The 15,315-nt window shown below is 48.3% G+C and overlaps 1 protein-coding gene across 1 annotated transcript in view; it reads left to right on the plus strand.

Annotated features, from left to right (window-relative positions):
- CFAP47 (cilia and flagella associated protein 47) overlaps nt 1–15,315 on the plus strand; it is a 3,369,192-nt gene that overhangs the window by 1,909,694 nt on the left and 1,444,183 nt on the right. The window lies entirely within an intron of this gene.

The following is a 15,315-nucleotide window of genomic DNA, read 5'->3' on the forward strand; positions in this document are numbered from 1 at the left end:
AGATCCATTCCGAATTCATGGCGCACAGCAGTGATTGCACCGATCTATAAAAAAGGAGACAAAACCGAGCCTGGTAATTATCATCCCATTGCCCTTTTGGACACCATCGGAAAAGTCTACGGGTCATTTCTCCTAAAAAGTTTCCAATCCTGGGCCAAATCAGCTCCGTGTCAAGACCCTTTTCAAACAGGGTTCATGAAGAACTCCGGGACTACCGCCAACATTATGCTGTTAAGCGTCATAAAGGCTGTGTTTTCATCCAAGCCTGGGAGAGTACATCTGGCATTTATCGATCTGAGTCAAGCTTTTGACCAAATAGACAGATCTTTGCTGTGGTCTAAGTTAGAAAAATGGAACTGTCCAAACAAAATCCTTGATCCAATCAAGGCTTTCCATGACAAGACTTCGATCAGGATCAAATTGGACCAAGCGGGAAACCTGTCTGAAGAAAGCAGGGTTGCCCATTGGCTCCGGCCCTGTTCATCTCCTTCCTTGGAGACCTAAAAGACAATTCCAGCCAGTTAAGATCATTCCCCCCGAAAGTTGGCAAGACTCTTGTAACTAGGTTGTTATACGCTGACGACATCATCCTCGTCGACCAGACCCCAATTGGTCTTCAGAGGCAGCTTGACAACCTAGCAAAATACATCTCAAGTAACAACCTCGAGATAAACAAAGAGAAAACCAAAATCCTGACCCTCGGAAAGCTGCAGGAAAAGAACGCAAAAAACTTCAGATGGCGAATTGAAGACTCAACAATTGAAGTGGTGAAATCCTTTAAATATCTGGGGACGATGATGGATAATTCAAAATCAGAAATCGCGATGCAAAACTACCTATGGGACAAAATCCACAAACTGACCACTCAGGCTAAAATAATTGACCGGAAATATGGACGATTCTCGCTCTTACCAGCCATAAAATTTTACAAGAGCAAAGTAGTCCCGAGTTTGACTTACGGCTGTGAGGCAATGCCTGCGATCCCCTCGGCTATCTGGCCAAAATTGGAAGCCTATTTCTGGCGGAAAGTTCTTCTGCTCCCAAATTCGACTCCAATTTCGATTATCAGAAGAGAACTGGGAACTCTTTCCTTGAAAGCGGTCATCGAGGCAGGAGAAATAGCCCATTTCAGGAAAATAATAATGCAAGACTCTCCACCTGTTTACAAGATAATCAATGAGGAAATGATGGAAGGAAAGAGCAAACTTCTCTCCTCTTGGGCGAACAAACAGCGGGCTCACCTGGTCATTAGTGGATGTTCTGAGGACGACTTGATGCAAAATCCCACGAAAGTTAAACGGAAAATGGCGCTGTTGGATTGGATAGAGACTCTCACATTGGCAGGCAATAACAAACTGCTCACCCACCTGAATTTTCACCCCAAAAAACTTCACTCAACCTCAGAAGTTCTGAAAAGATTCCCAGACAAGGGTCTAAGAGCTATCTTCCTGAGAAGTCGCTTAAATTTGCTTCCAACAAACGAAATCGGGGCCATTAGAGGGCAATCACAATCCAATTTTTGCCGCCTCTGTGAAACCGACTCAGAGCCGGAATCGATAAAACATCTTCTGATGCATTGCCTCAAAACGGAAAAATGGAGAAGAGCATACCTGAGTCCCCTGATAAACACAAACCTCTTCAATGAAGAAGACGTTTGGTGGAATCGACTTCTGAGCGGTTCCAGAACGACATGGTCTATTGCAACCGCAAAAATCTTAAAAGCAGCTTTAGAGGCATGTTCCCTTAGATCTAAAGAATTCGATTAACTAGGTTCTTGATAAACAAGGTTTGAACCTGACCTGAACGTCAACAGTGAACTGCAAAAGGGAACTCTCTATAAACTTTTAATTTTTCTTCTTCCAACCTTTTCTCTTTCTTCCTCCAATTTTTTCTTCTTTTTGCAAAATCATTGATTTGATAAAAGCGAAATAATAATAAAAAAAAAAAAAATTATGTAAACAAGCTCCAGTCCTAGAATCTATGGAGAAAGTGCTTGGTTGTGGGAGAAAAAAAAGGTTCTTTACCCAACTATTCTCTTTTTTTCAATATATAATGGCTGGATACGATAGCTGGATGGGCTCGAACCAACTCCACTGTCTCCATTGAGAACAACTAACTTGAAATGTGTTGACATATGGTCTGGCTCGATGCTGTTGAGCCTTAAGAATAACCATTAAAGGTATTTGACGAAGGTCTGGCTCGATGCTGTTTGAGCCTTAAGAATAACCGTTAACGGTATTTGAAGTTGTTCTGTTTTCCTGGGTATTGGCATACTTGATAGAAAAACATTTGACCTTTTCGATTTGACTGAATTTTCTTCGGTCAAATTAATTAAATATATTCGGACGGGTAAGGGAATAGGTTTAAGTGGGGAAAGGAGGTTGTGGGGGGGGGTCTTCCCCAACCCCCCGCATTTCCCGCCAAATAAACAACCAAATAGAATTAGGTCAAATTGGAAAAGGTCAAATATTTTCGAACAAGTAGACCTAAACCGTTTTCCTGTCCTGCAAAACGTTCTCTTGTGACTGTTAAGGCATCACTCTCTACCTTTTTGAAAGATCTCTAGAGTGAACTTTACATTGCTTTTAAAATGATTGCCTATGCATCCCTGTATTCGGACCGAGTGCCCCCTTTTTTATTGCAAAGTCTGCATATTCTGTGTCTTCCTTAACAAGGTGGATCATAGTACCCCAACATTCTTTTATTGCATCACAACAATTGAATTGTTTGTTCTGCTTCCGTTCTGGCTCGCATCCCCCCCTAAAGAGCATATCCTGCTCTCACACAGTGCTACCTTAAAGGTACACCTGTCAGGGTGTGTCTGTTTGACCTTCATGATTGCAATCAATGCTGATTTAGTTGTGGTGTGGGTCTGAGCAGGAGTTTTAGCCATTACTCTTCATTGTACTCCTTTTAGTCACAGCGCCTGTGAAGCAGGCTTTTACAAGCAATCGGGAAAAGCAAATAAATAAGAGAGCCTCTTGCGTAGCTATAGCTAGGCCTTTCCCACTCACATTGCCTTGTTTGGAATGGTAACCGCCAACATGGCGGCTGCCTTTGCGACAACAGAATAGAGAAGTGTTTTTTAAGCAGTAGTTTACTTCCCAGTTAACCTGGGATTTCTGTATCATTGCAACATTAAAAAAGATAGCAGCAGATATTGGTTCTTAAGCCCTTTTGGTAAAAAAAAAAGTGTTGCTTAAAGGGCTGCTTCTGAAAAACATGGCTGACAGTTATGGCACTGACGAGTCACACACAGAATATGATCAGTTGCTTTTTTGATTGACCACAGGCCACAATGAAAGAGAAGCTGCTTTTGAGTCTCTCAATGGGCCCATCAGTCAGTCAAGCAGTGGGCCATAATAACACTGTTCAAATGCTAATGTTGGCCTTTTAATGTACAATGGGTTTTATTCAGTGTAAGCTCATATTTTCGTCCATTATCAGTGAACCAAGCAGCAGACAAAGTTTGAAGGGATGAGTCGAAGTATTTTCTTCTGCCATCCTTAACTAAATATCCTCGTTTTCAGAGAGTGCTACTTTTATTTGATTTGGATTTGATGTCATCTTGACACCCAGAGATGCCACAGATGGCACGCTTACCATCTACAATCTGAAACGTGTTGCCCATGGGGCTGTGTTCATGCTGCTTGCATAGCGCTTCGGAGCACCAAGTGGTTAAGTGGCTGAAGTAGTGGTCAACCGCAGGATTTCCTGGACATTGCATAACACACTACAGCTTGTTTGCATCCATGCTGTCACATATCCATAATAGATTTAGAGCTGGTGCAAGGAGCCAGGTTCTCCACCTCAGCCCCCCCACACTCCCTTTTTACAATACCACTACCACCGGACCTTCCTTGAGGCCATCCTTCCTACCTTCCGAGAGCTAGGATTCCTGCCTATTCACCAGGGGAGGAAGGATAGCTCAGGGGCAGTGCATTTATCTTGGAAGTAAGACAACGCAGGGCAACACAGGTTTGAATCCCAATCCCGCGCTTAGAAACCAATCGTTGGTATTAAGTGCGTTATAAATGAATAATTATAATTGATATATGATAGGTTATTTATAGTGCGCTTAATACCCAGAGGTTTCTAAGCGCGGACCCGGGGATCGAACCAGTGGTGCACTGTGTCGTCTTGTTTCCAAGGGGAGCACATTGCCCTTGAGCTATCCTCCCAAGACTGCTGTACTAATTACTGTTGTGGCGCCGTCATCATGTGGCACTGCAAACCTTGCTTATATATTTTAGCCACAATCATCTCATTCCTTCTTCACTTTGCCAAGATGAGTTCATAGTATCTTTAAGGCCACACACCCAGCAGCAGTGAGACTTGCCGCCACTATCTTGCACTTGAATGACAACTGAAACCGTGCACACCAATGAACATTTTATTGAACACTGACTGCTGAATGATTGGCAGACTCTGTGGTATGCCGAGCAGTGAGATACTAGACTCCTAAAAAGTTTGAGGGAATAATCTTATTAACACTTGAAGGTAGAGTTGGTTGAACATTTATCCATCTCCTGAACTTGTGTTTGATCTCCTTGTAGAGGTTGTCTTCACAGTCCCTATACCCCTGTGTTTTCCTGTTAGGTTAGGGTCTCCTCCTTCAAATGTGGAATGTCCTGTTCAGACCTCTTCTGCCGTCAGCAGGTTGAAAAGGTAATTCTTCCCCCCTCCCCTCTCAAGGTTCATGTCAGGCATACAATATTTCCCTTTTGACCTCCTGCCATGTGTCAAGCTCTCCTCCCTCCATGCTGCGGTTGTGGGTGGAGGGTATGGGTTGCTGCTTTCCAGTTTCCCACTATGTGGCTTTGTTGGGGCTTCAGTCCCTGCTCTGCGATTTGTCATGTCCCTTCACAGAGGGACATAGTTTGCAAGTATGAAGCCCCCTCCAACAGTTGCCCAAGCCCCACCCAACGGCATCTCTTCTGCCTGCTCGCTCCTCCTCCTTCCGTTTCCCTTTGTATCAAGGCAGCTTGAGGGGGGACGGGTTTGCCTCCTCCAGGATTTTCTCCCCTGGTGGGCTTTTGCCGCCCTTTTTATATTTTTATATATATATATAGGGTCTGTACCACCCCCTTGCTTTCCCGTAGGTTATTACCATGGAACTTTTTATTCACTGGCTACTTCCCATACTTGACTGAAAAGTGTATTCGCTTAGGGATTGGCCAACCCTGGCATACTCTTAATCATCTCCCTTTGAAGCAAGCAAGAGGTTAAATATAACTGTGAAGCTCGGTGCTACCTTGAATTTCTTTGATGTTCAGAACGTGACACTCAGTGGTTCCGCTCCCTCACCCGACTGTTCTTCTGATCTAGACAGGTTGTCTTCGGACGTGGGATTTTGGCTTTTTTCCCTGCACTAGTCCCTCGACTGGTAGACCACCGCTAACAGCCATGAGTGTTCCACTGACTTTTGATTTTGGTAGTTCTTTACCACACGTCTGTTGCAGAAAGTTCAGAAACACTGCACGTTCAGAGTTGCTTGTGAATATATTCTCCTCCCTTCTTGTAGCCCGTGGCATTTGTTGATTTGGCCCCTTTTTTGTAATTCTGAGTCAACTTGAAGTCTATGGTTTTCCAGTGTGATCCTAGTGGCATCCTGGGACTTGTAGTGTGTCCCAGCCAGATTAGATTCACCCACTGATGTCCTGGAAACAGTCTGTGTCTTGTGGAGTATAGCAGGCCTGCAGGATGCCGCTTCAGCCATTCTACAGGAGAAACATCGGCCTCAAACGTCCCTTACTCCTGTCCTGCCCTTCTCTTGTAATTCTTTATCATCCATTCTTTTCTTTAGAGCACTCCATTGCTAGCTAGCTAGGTATACACTATAGACAAACCATACATACATTGGTACACATACAAATGAGTGAAAAAGGCCACAGTTGTGCATTACTTTCGTAGACATCAGAGCTATTAACGAGAATGGCAGCACCTACCAATTTCAAAATCGATAATTAATTTAATGTTTATGGAAGGAATTAGTGGGTAGCTCATTTTTCCAAATCCTGTGCGAGTTGATGGGATCAGACTATTGGGTTTCATCACCACAGTCTCTCCATTTTTATTGAATCTTGTTTAACATTGCTGACTTGGAAGACCAGTGCAGATGTCCAGTCCTGTGACCCAGAATCAATCAGAAAAAAGTAAGTTGCTAGGCTTTGGAGTGTGACGGGCCTCACTTTGGGTGCCTGTGTTGCCACTGCATAGGCAAGCAGCCAATGATGCTCAGTCCCAGTGGGAGTTTGGGGTTCCAAGTAAAGATCATTCCCTTCTTAGTTTATAAAAATAATTGTGTTTCTTCTCCATACTGCACTTGGCTTACCATGACCACAAGTCAGTTTCGAGCTTCAGCCATTTTCTTTTTAAAAGAAAAACTGTCAAGAGTGAAAATGCCCTTGTCTTCTTCAAGTAGACTTTAAAAAAAAAATGTATTTTCATTTAAACACCAAACAAACATAAAATAAACAACAACTTACAACATTTGCTCAGGCACTTTCGGGTTTGAATCCATATTGTTCATTATCGGCCGGGGTCAGGGCTAGGCCTCCTCCTTCTCGATCATGATGTCCTCACGCTGGCCTGTGTATTGCACCCAGGTGCGGGCGGGTCAGCTCTCCTCTCCCTCCGGGTCGCTTGAATCGCTCATGCTGTTTCTGTCATTGTTTCCGAACAGGTCTTGTACAAGAGTGTTCCATGCCAGTATTCTGGCTCCGCTATTACTTTCTCCCCTTTGTGTGACCCTGGTCCAGACTGCTGTTTCTGCTACTGCCCACTTTTGTAGGTCCCCCCACCAGCCCTCCATCGAGGGTCCCGCGCTTGCATTCCACGCGATTGTAATGCAGCGCTTCGCCAGTATTGTCATCAGATCTTTCATCTTTGCCACATGCGCCCTCTGCTTATCTCCCCTCTGGAACAGGCCCAATATCTAAGACGCCGGCGACCAAGCTTGCATGTGAATTCCTGCCTTCAATGCCCTTTCCTTTATCGTGCTCCAGAAGACCATTACTCTCGGGCACGTCCAGAACATATATACCATGTCTGCTTGTTCTTCCTGGCAGCGTGGGCAGCTCTGGGTTTGTCTGTCCCCCATGCTCGACATTCTTTTAGGCATTAGGTATGCCCTATGCACTATGTAGAGCTGCCTCTGCCTGAACCTTGCATTCCTGGAAACTTTCTTCGTGTACTGGAGGGCCCTGTTCCATTCCTCATTAATGAAGGGTTGCTGAAGCTCCTCCTCCCATTTTGCTCGCGTGTTCAGTGCCCTTGTGGTGATGGTGCCCAACAGTTGTTCGTAGAGCCTGGACACGGTGTGTCCCCCCCCTCAGAAACATAGTACCAAGCGTCCAGCGCCCCTCCCATGTCTTCCTCCTCTGGTAGAGTCTCCCACCTCCTCCTTATTGCTTGAACCATGCTATTATACAGTATGAATTGGCCCCTGTGTACGTCTTGCGCCTCCACCAGGAACTGGAAGTCTACCCAGTGTCCTTCTTGCCACAGATCACCTATTTGGGCCACTCCCTTGTCTTCCCATTGTGTTCTGAACGTTGCCAGACCTGCGATACGGGTGTCCACCAGTCCCACCAGGGGGATTTGCCTCGAGCAGGGGTCTCATGTCCTGCGCTTTCCACGCTCTTTTCCATAATGCTCGGCCCAGCTGAACCATGTTGGGAAGGGCTTTGGCCCGGGTTGCGTTTATCCACAAGGCTTCTCTTAAGTAGTATCGCTGGAGCGATGGTCGAAAAAGTATAGCGTCTATAGAGGTATCTTCTCCCAACCACCGCACCTCAAATTGAAGTTGTGCCGCCAAATAATATTGCTCGAAGTCCGGGAGCTTGATACCTCCCCATTTGTAGCTCCTTTGTAGTGTGCTCAGTGCTACCCTGTTTCCCCCTCTCCCCCACAGTAAGACTCTTGCCATGGTGTGTAGTTTTTTGAAAAAGGACCCAGGGATGTTATAGGGGATGTTGGTGAAGTAATATAGGAGTGGAGGTAGGACTGTCATCTTCAATAGGGCCGCCCGGCCTATCATCCCCAGCGGTAGTGTCCTCCAGAACTGCATGTCGTTCCCTATTTTGTCCAGGGCCGCCTGTGTGTTGGCCATGTGTGTCTCAGTGGTGTCGTGGTATATGTCCACCCCCAGGTATCAAAAGGTGATCGGGGTCCATGTGAGGCCCAAGTGTGGCAGCTGATCTGATGCCGCTGTTCGCAGGCGTGCCAGGGGGAACAATGAGGATTTTTCCTTGTTAATGGTAATTCCCGATAGCCTCCCAAACGCTCCCAGTGCCTCGAGTAGTTCCGGCAGGTGGGTACGTGGATCTTGGACATAGAGCAGTATACCATCTGCGTATATCGATATCTGGTGTGTTTCCCCGTCTATCACTATACCAGCATCCCTGTACTCTGCTCTTAGGAAGGCTGCGACTGGTTCCAGGGCCAAGATATAGAACATCGGGGACAGCGGGCACCCCTGCTTCATACCACGCCCTATGTTCCACTCCCCTGAAACATGCGTGCCCGTCTTTACCCTCGCCCTTGGGTCCTAGTATAGCAACTTTATCCAACGTAGGAACCCCTTTCCTGTCCTGAAGTGGGCGAGCGCTCCCAAAAGCCAATCCCAGTTCACCAAATCAAATGCCTTAATCGCGTCTAGTGAAGCCATTTCACATTCCCCCTCTTCCTGGTTCGTTTGTCAATGACGTGATGGAGTCTCCGGAGATTCCATGCAGTGTTTTGTTCCGATACATACCCTGTTTGGTCTGGTGCACCAATGTGGGTATCACTCTTTTGAGCCAGTTAGCTAGTGCTGCTGTTAGGATCATGGAGTCTTGGTTTATCAGAGAGATTGGTCTGTAGGACCCACACTCGGGGGGGCGGTTTCCCTGCTTTAAGTATTGGAACTATTAAAGATTCTGACATGCTACTCGGGAGCCGCCCTCTCTCATATGCCTCCTCCAGTGTCTCTAGTAGTCTCGGGCCAGGCTATCTCTGGATCTCTTATAGAATTCCCCTGGCAACCCGTCGGGCCCCGGGGACCTTCCCGTCGGTAGCTGGGTAATAACTTCCGCCAGTTCCTCCACAGTAAGGGCAATCCAGCATTTGGGCCTGTTCCTCCGTTAGTTGTGGGGGTCTGATTTCTGCAAAAGCATCCTCTAGGTCTCCCTCTTCTGCCTCCTGAACTTTGGTGTATAATTTCTCGTAGAATTGCGAGAACACTGCATTTATACCCTCCTGGGACCTTAACACCTCCCCCTGGCCATTTTGCATTGCGTTTATCGGTTCCCGCTTGGTCTCCCGTTTGGTTAGCCAGGCTAGGAGTCTGCTGGGCTTGTCCCCTTCTGCACACAACTTCAGTACATACTTCCCACACTCTCGGAGCCCAAGTCTCTCCCAGACTGCCATACACTGTTGTCTTAGAGTGGTGAGGTGACCTAGTTCTCCCTCCTCTCCTGCCTGTGCTTCAGCCCTCTCGATCTTCCTTTCTATCTCATCCAGTTCTTCTGGGTTTCTCGTCTACGGCCTCCCTTCTTCCCCATCGCTGCTCCCCTGACCACTACTTAAAAGCCTCCCAAGTCGTTCCCGTGCTGTCCACGCTACCTGTGTTGTGCTCAAAATAGTAATCTGTTGTGATTTGGATATGCTCCTGGAATTCCCTGCTAGCAGTGCTTCTGCCCTTAGTCTCCATGTGGGTATGGGGGCTCTCCTGTATGTGTGTGCCCATGTTACTCCCAGCGGGGCGTGGTCGGACAGAGTTTGTGCGTGAATGTGTGCCCCAGTGAATTCACCCATTGTCTTTTTACTCTTAAATAGTCTAGAGTGAATGTCCCGTGTGGGGCACTGTAATGTGTGTATCCCCTTGCGCCCTCATGTACCTTTCTCCAGACGTCTTCTAGCTCGAGCTGGTCCAGTATCATCTGTAGTACCCGTGCTGGTGGCGCTGCTCTTTTGTGTTTATCATCCGACCTATCCAGTCGGGGGTCCAGTGTGCAGTTAAGATCACCGGCCCAGATGATCGTGGTGTTCCTGTACGGGGCCAGCCGAGGTGTGAGTGACTTAAAAAAGTGTGTTATGTCGTGGTTGGGGGCGTAGGTGTTCACCAGACACACCTCCCGGTTCTCCGGCATTCCATGGACGATCAGGACCCTGCCCCCGGCGTCTCTTTCCTGATTGATGAGTTGAAATGGGGTGCCCGGGGTGATCCAGGTCACCACCCCCCTTGCATAGTTAGAGTATGTTGAGCTATACATCTGGCCTCCCCATTTCTTTGCCACCTTGGCTTGTTTTTCAGCCGTCAGATGAGTCTCCTGTAGCATTGCAATGTGGACCTTTGCTTTATTTAACCAGGCTTAGACCCTTAGTCTCTTGACGTAGGCGTTTATCCCTGTGACGTTCCATGTGACCACGTTTAGTTCATCCCGGTTCTTATGTTGGCTGACTCCAGTGGCCCGTTCGTTCCCATTGGCTTGTCTGGTTTTATTCTTCCATGGTGTGCTGCCTTAGGGGGCCGGTCCATCGCCTTTCTTCTGCTGTTCCTTTGGTAGTCTGTGGGTCTACCTCCTCTCGTGTCTCCCCCCGACCCAGCTGACCTACAGCTACCGATTTCCGTTATTTGATGGCCCTTTTCTTTAGTGTTCCTCGCTGGCTTCCCGCGTTTGGGTGCAGCCACACTTGTACCTCTTTGTTGCCTTTGCCGTGTTCTCGTCGCTTAACATGTCTTCCTCCTCTAGTGCCCACTCCTAGCAAACTTAAGCACACAACTACTACTACTACTATGAACAAATGCCCAGCCTCCCACCCCCTGCTCATGCCCCGCCGCATTCCAGGTGCCGCCCTCCTTTCCGGGGGCACACCCGTCGCGGCGTAGTGTCTTAGAACTGACACTGCAAACATTGTCTCTACTTGGGGTCCCCCCTGTGGGTCCTGGCGGTCCAGTTTCGGAGGCCTTGAACTCCCAGTTTTAAGCCACTGGTTTGGGCCTTAGGCCCTCGTTCTACTGATTGTTTTGCTTTTTCTTGTTTCAACAGGGTGTCCCTGGTTTCTTGTTCTAGCAAGGTATTATGACATCCGGTGGCCGACTCGGGTGTTTTTTGAGCCCCTCTTTGCTCGACTATTGGTTTGTGTCTCTGGGGAATGTATTTAGTCCTCTTTCTCACTCCATGCCTCGCCGAGGTGCCTCTCTGTTTCTCTCGTTCCCGTCTCTTGGTTTTGGGATCCCTTGTTGGTCCGACCACTCTTGGGCGTCCTCTGTGGTCTCGAAGATCTGAGTCCTCCCGTTGTGCAAGACTTTGAGCTTGGACGGGTATAGTAGTATGAATTTCACACCCGCCGCCCAAAGGCGCTCTTTTGTCGGCCAGAACTGGGCTCGCTGTCTTTGCACAAGTGCCGTATAGTCTGGGTAGATGGTTACCCTGGCTGCATTTCGCGTTATCACCCCGCCGTCTCTTGAGAATGTCGAGATTTTTTCCCCGTCTTTAAAGTTCATGATCTTCACGATCATGTGTCTCAGTGGCGCTCCCGGGTGGGGTTTCCTGGTTAGTGCTCTGTGTGCCCTCTCCACTACAAAGCCCTGGGACAGGGTCCCTACACCCACTTCCTGGAGCAGTAGGTTCTCTATGTAGTTCGTGTGGTCTCTGCCTTCCTCCCCCTCCGGCAGCCCCACAATGCGCACATTGTTGCATCTGGCCCTGCCCTCAGCATCTTCGGCCCTGCGTTCCAGTGTACTGATCCGTTCCAGAGCCTCTGACATTTGCGATTGAGAGGTGGTCACATTCGCTGAATTGCTCTGTACTTGCTGTTCCACTGTTGTCACTCTCTCTGCTAGGTTCCTTGTGTCCTGTCTGAGGAGCCCCACATCCACAATCACTGCACTCAGCTTGCCCTCTATCGATGCCTTTAATGCCTCTATGGCCTCCAGGATGCTGCCTTCCACCTGTCTGATCTCTCCTTGCATGGCGTTTGATGTGGCTGTGTCTGCCCCCTGTTGTCCCAGGTTGTGGGTCATCATTCTTGCGGGCAAATATCTCCATGCTCGTTTGTCTCCCTCTGCCACCTTTCTGTTTGTCGGGCATGCTGATTTCCGTAGCCTTGTGTCTCTGTGCTTTGTTGCAGGCGATGTGCCTCTGGGTGGCCTCCCCTCTACGGCCGGTGCTCTCTCCTTTTTGCGGGCTATTTCAGTGCCAGCTCTGTTCTCCTTCAGTCCCCGTCGACTCCACCACTTCCGAGCGCTTTTTTGAGTCTTCTATTGCGAAGTCCATGCCCTCTCTTGAAGGTGTGAGTTTACTGGCTCTTGTTGGGCCAAGGTCTCCTCTACGATCCCACCCGTGTGCTATCTTCTCTTGAGTGGCCTTTTCCTCTACTCCATCGCTGTTGCCTGCCAGCTATATCCGCTCAGTTCGGCTGTTTGTCGGCAGCCACACAGGGGAAATGTTATTGCCTTCCGTCTCTGCCGTGGGGGCCAGCCTATGTGGTTGCTCCCGACTGTTTCATCTGCCCTGGCGTGTTGGAAGAGGCCTAGTAGTTGAACGGGCCACTCTCCGCGCCTGTGTGGTGGTCTTATTATGTGGGTCGGGGGTCTCATTACCTCCCCAGGGGTTTCTGTTCGCTAGTGGCTCACCCTCTTGTTATTTTCCCATTTTGCTTATGTACTGTTTAGGTGGGGTGTGTCCTCCCACGTAAACTCTGTGACTTTCGGGCTCGCCTCTGAGCCTGTGAGCCCAGGGCCGGGCACTCGCGTTGTTCCCTGGCTGTCTGGCCCTCGGGGTCTTCTGCCTCTGTCCTGCGGGGTACCCTTATGGGTCCCCTTGGTTGCGCCCCTGTTGGATATTGCGCTGCCTCGGCTCAGGTGTGGTGGCTGCCTGCGTTCATCTCGCTGCTGGGGGTCGGGGCATGGTCGCACTCAACGGACCCCGCATGTTTCCGCGGGGCTCCTCCGCCACAGCCGGCGGTGCGCTGTGTGCTGGGGAGCGCCCCATTAATACCCCAGGCCGCGGGTGCCGCCGCCTTCGTTATTTAGCGGTCCTCCGCCGTCTTCACCAGCTGTCCACGGCTGTGGCCGCCCGCTCCTCTGCCCGTCTCAGCACAGCTTGGCGGTGCGCATCTCGTTCTCTGCCCGTGATGGAGTAGGCGGACTTGACGCCTCCCAAGGTCTTCCATCGGGTGATATGCTAGTGTCCGCTGGGCTTCCCTTCCTCGTCAGCTGTCTGCACCCCTGCGCCTGGCCATCCCGCACCTCCAACGTTCCTTTGTCCCTCGGAGCGCGGAGGATCTCTCAGTGGGTCGTGTCCGCCATTTTGTGTGTGGCGGTCCTGCGTTTCTCACAAACTTCGTTTTGGCCTCACTGTCCTCCGATTTTGTTCAGGCTTTCGCCCATGTGTGCACTGGACCACCGGATGCCTTTTCCTCCATTTGTTCATGTTTCTTGCCTGTTTTCAGCCGGTTTCAAGGATCATTAGCTGGATCACCCGGCAGCTCTGTGACTTGCTCACTCTCGCATGGCCGCCAAGCCACACCCCCGTCTTCAAGTACACTTTTACAAGAAGGTCCATTTGGGCGGGGTGATGGGCCATCACCCTTTCACTGGAGGGCTATTTAGTTTTTCCTGTTTCGGACACCATATTAGGTTTCATCTATTATTCCTGATCGTTTATTTACCCTAAGTATGTTTGTCTGAGGACGGTTGTGTGGCGGTTCCCGCTGGAGAATGCAGACTTCAGAGCTATTTTGCAGATGAGCTCTGCTTCACAGACCATTTGCACTTTATTAATTCGAAAGACGTCCGTAATTTACAAGGACATTCTTGAAAGAGTAAGATGGAACACAAAAGGCCTTAATTGTGAAGTAATACACTGTTATCGCTTTCAATTCAAACGTTGCAGAATGCCCCGTGTTTGGTATGTACAAAATTGTTAAACATAGGTCCACGACCCAACTCGTTTTACAACTGTTGTCGTGTGCCAAGAGGCAGACACACGTTTTCATGCATTTGCTTTCTGAGCGAGAATGTTTGGGTACAGGAACTCGTCCGTTGAAAATGTGCCAAGCGGATCAATGCCAAATTAGTTTGTTTTTCTACAATCCTGCATAACTGCCAGTCTGTGTGCATATTTCGAGGGATGAAAATTGCTTTAGAAAAAGCAGATCATGGGCGGTGTGTTTCTGTGTGGGTGATCAGAGACAGCGAATGGATAGTTAATCTCTACAAAGGAGGCCTGTCAGATAAATAGTTAATGAAAGGGGAATAAGTACAATTTAACTGCGTCATTTATCCAACATCTACAGCAGGGTTTACAATACAGTTGTTTCAGGTTTCTAAAATACACATGAAATATTTATTTGTGTGGTTTCAGCTGCCTAACAATGTCTCTCTGGTGATTAGCAAGGTCCCATGAACTCACAGTGACACAATGGTTTTCTGGCTTCCAGCAACTAGTCTGCTGCTTGTAATAGAACCCCTGACAGCATACTCCACTTGGAGCATTAAAGGAGAAGCAGGGCTGAAAATGACACAATGATGGACATACATCTCACGTCAAAGGCTGTCTATGCATATTTCACCGGACTAGTAATTTAAAGCACACGATTGAACTATATTTATTTATATGCAGGAGAAACAATGCTCTTTTGATCACAAATAAACGTACAATAGATGAGAAGCGGTGGGGTGGGTTTGAGGTACATTCTGACCAGTTTGTGGAAGGAAGTGAATAGAACAGTCACTGGGGACAATACATAGCTAGACATACTTAGATTAAGGACAATGAACATTGGACATTTGTAAGTGTAGGTAGGCAGTAAAGCAAGCTGTGCTCGGGATGTGACAATGAGGGGTGAAGTGCTAGAGTGAAGGCAGGGGAAGTGAGGGACATAGGCAGGTTAGAGGCAAGGGACGAATGTTAGCTGACAGGCAGATGAGAGGTGTAGGCTAAGAGGTGACTCTGGGGTGAGGAGGTTGGCTTTTAGTCTGGTTTTGAACAAATCCATGTGGACTGTTTCTCGGATGTCCGGGGGAAGGGAATTCCAGGCAAGTGGAGCAAGAAGAGAGAAGGAGCAGAAGTGAGAGGAAGCACAGGGAGGTTGAGGATCCACAAGGGTAGTCGAGGAGGCAGAGCAGAGATTACCATAAGGCTTGTAGAGTTGGTAATAGAGTTATAGAGGAGTATAGCTACACTGGTGCCTTACTGTCGCTAGATGGTTCCATGTAATAATGTCCCTTCAAAAATATCACCATGCAAAATAATCGCCGAAAAATGGCTGATTTTTGTGGGGACATTATTACATGGAACATGCAGGGGACAACCCCAAACCCTT

Source organism: Ambystoma mexicanum, chromosome 7q, assembly GCF_040938575.1.
Source record: "Ambystoma mexicanum isolate Mex_15411 chromosome 7q, UKY_AmexF1_1, whole genome shotgun sequence".
Lineage (NCBI taxonomy): Eukaryota > Metazoa > Chordata > Amphibia > Caudata > Ambystomatidae > Ambystoma > Ambystoma mexicanum.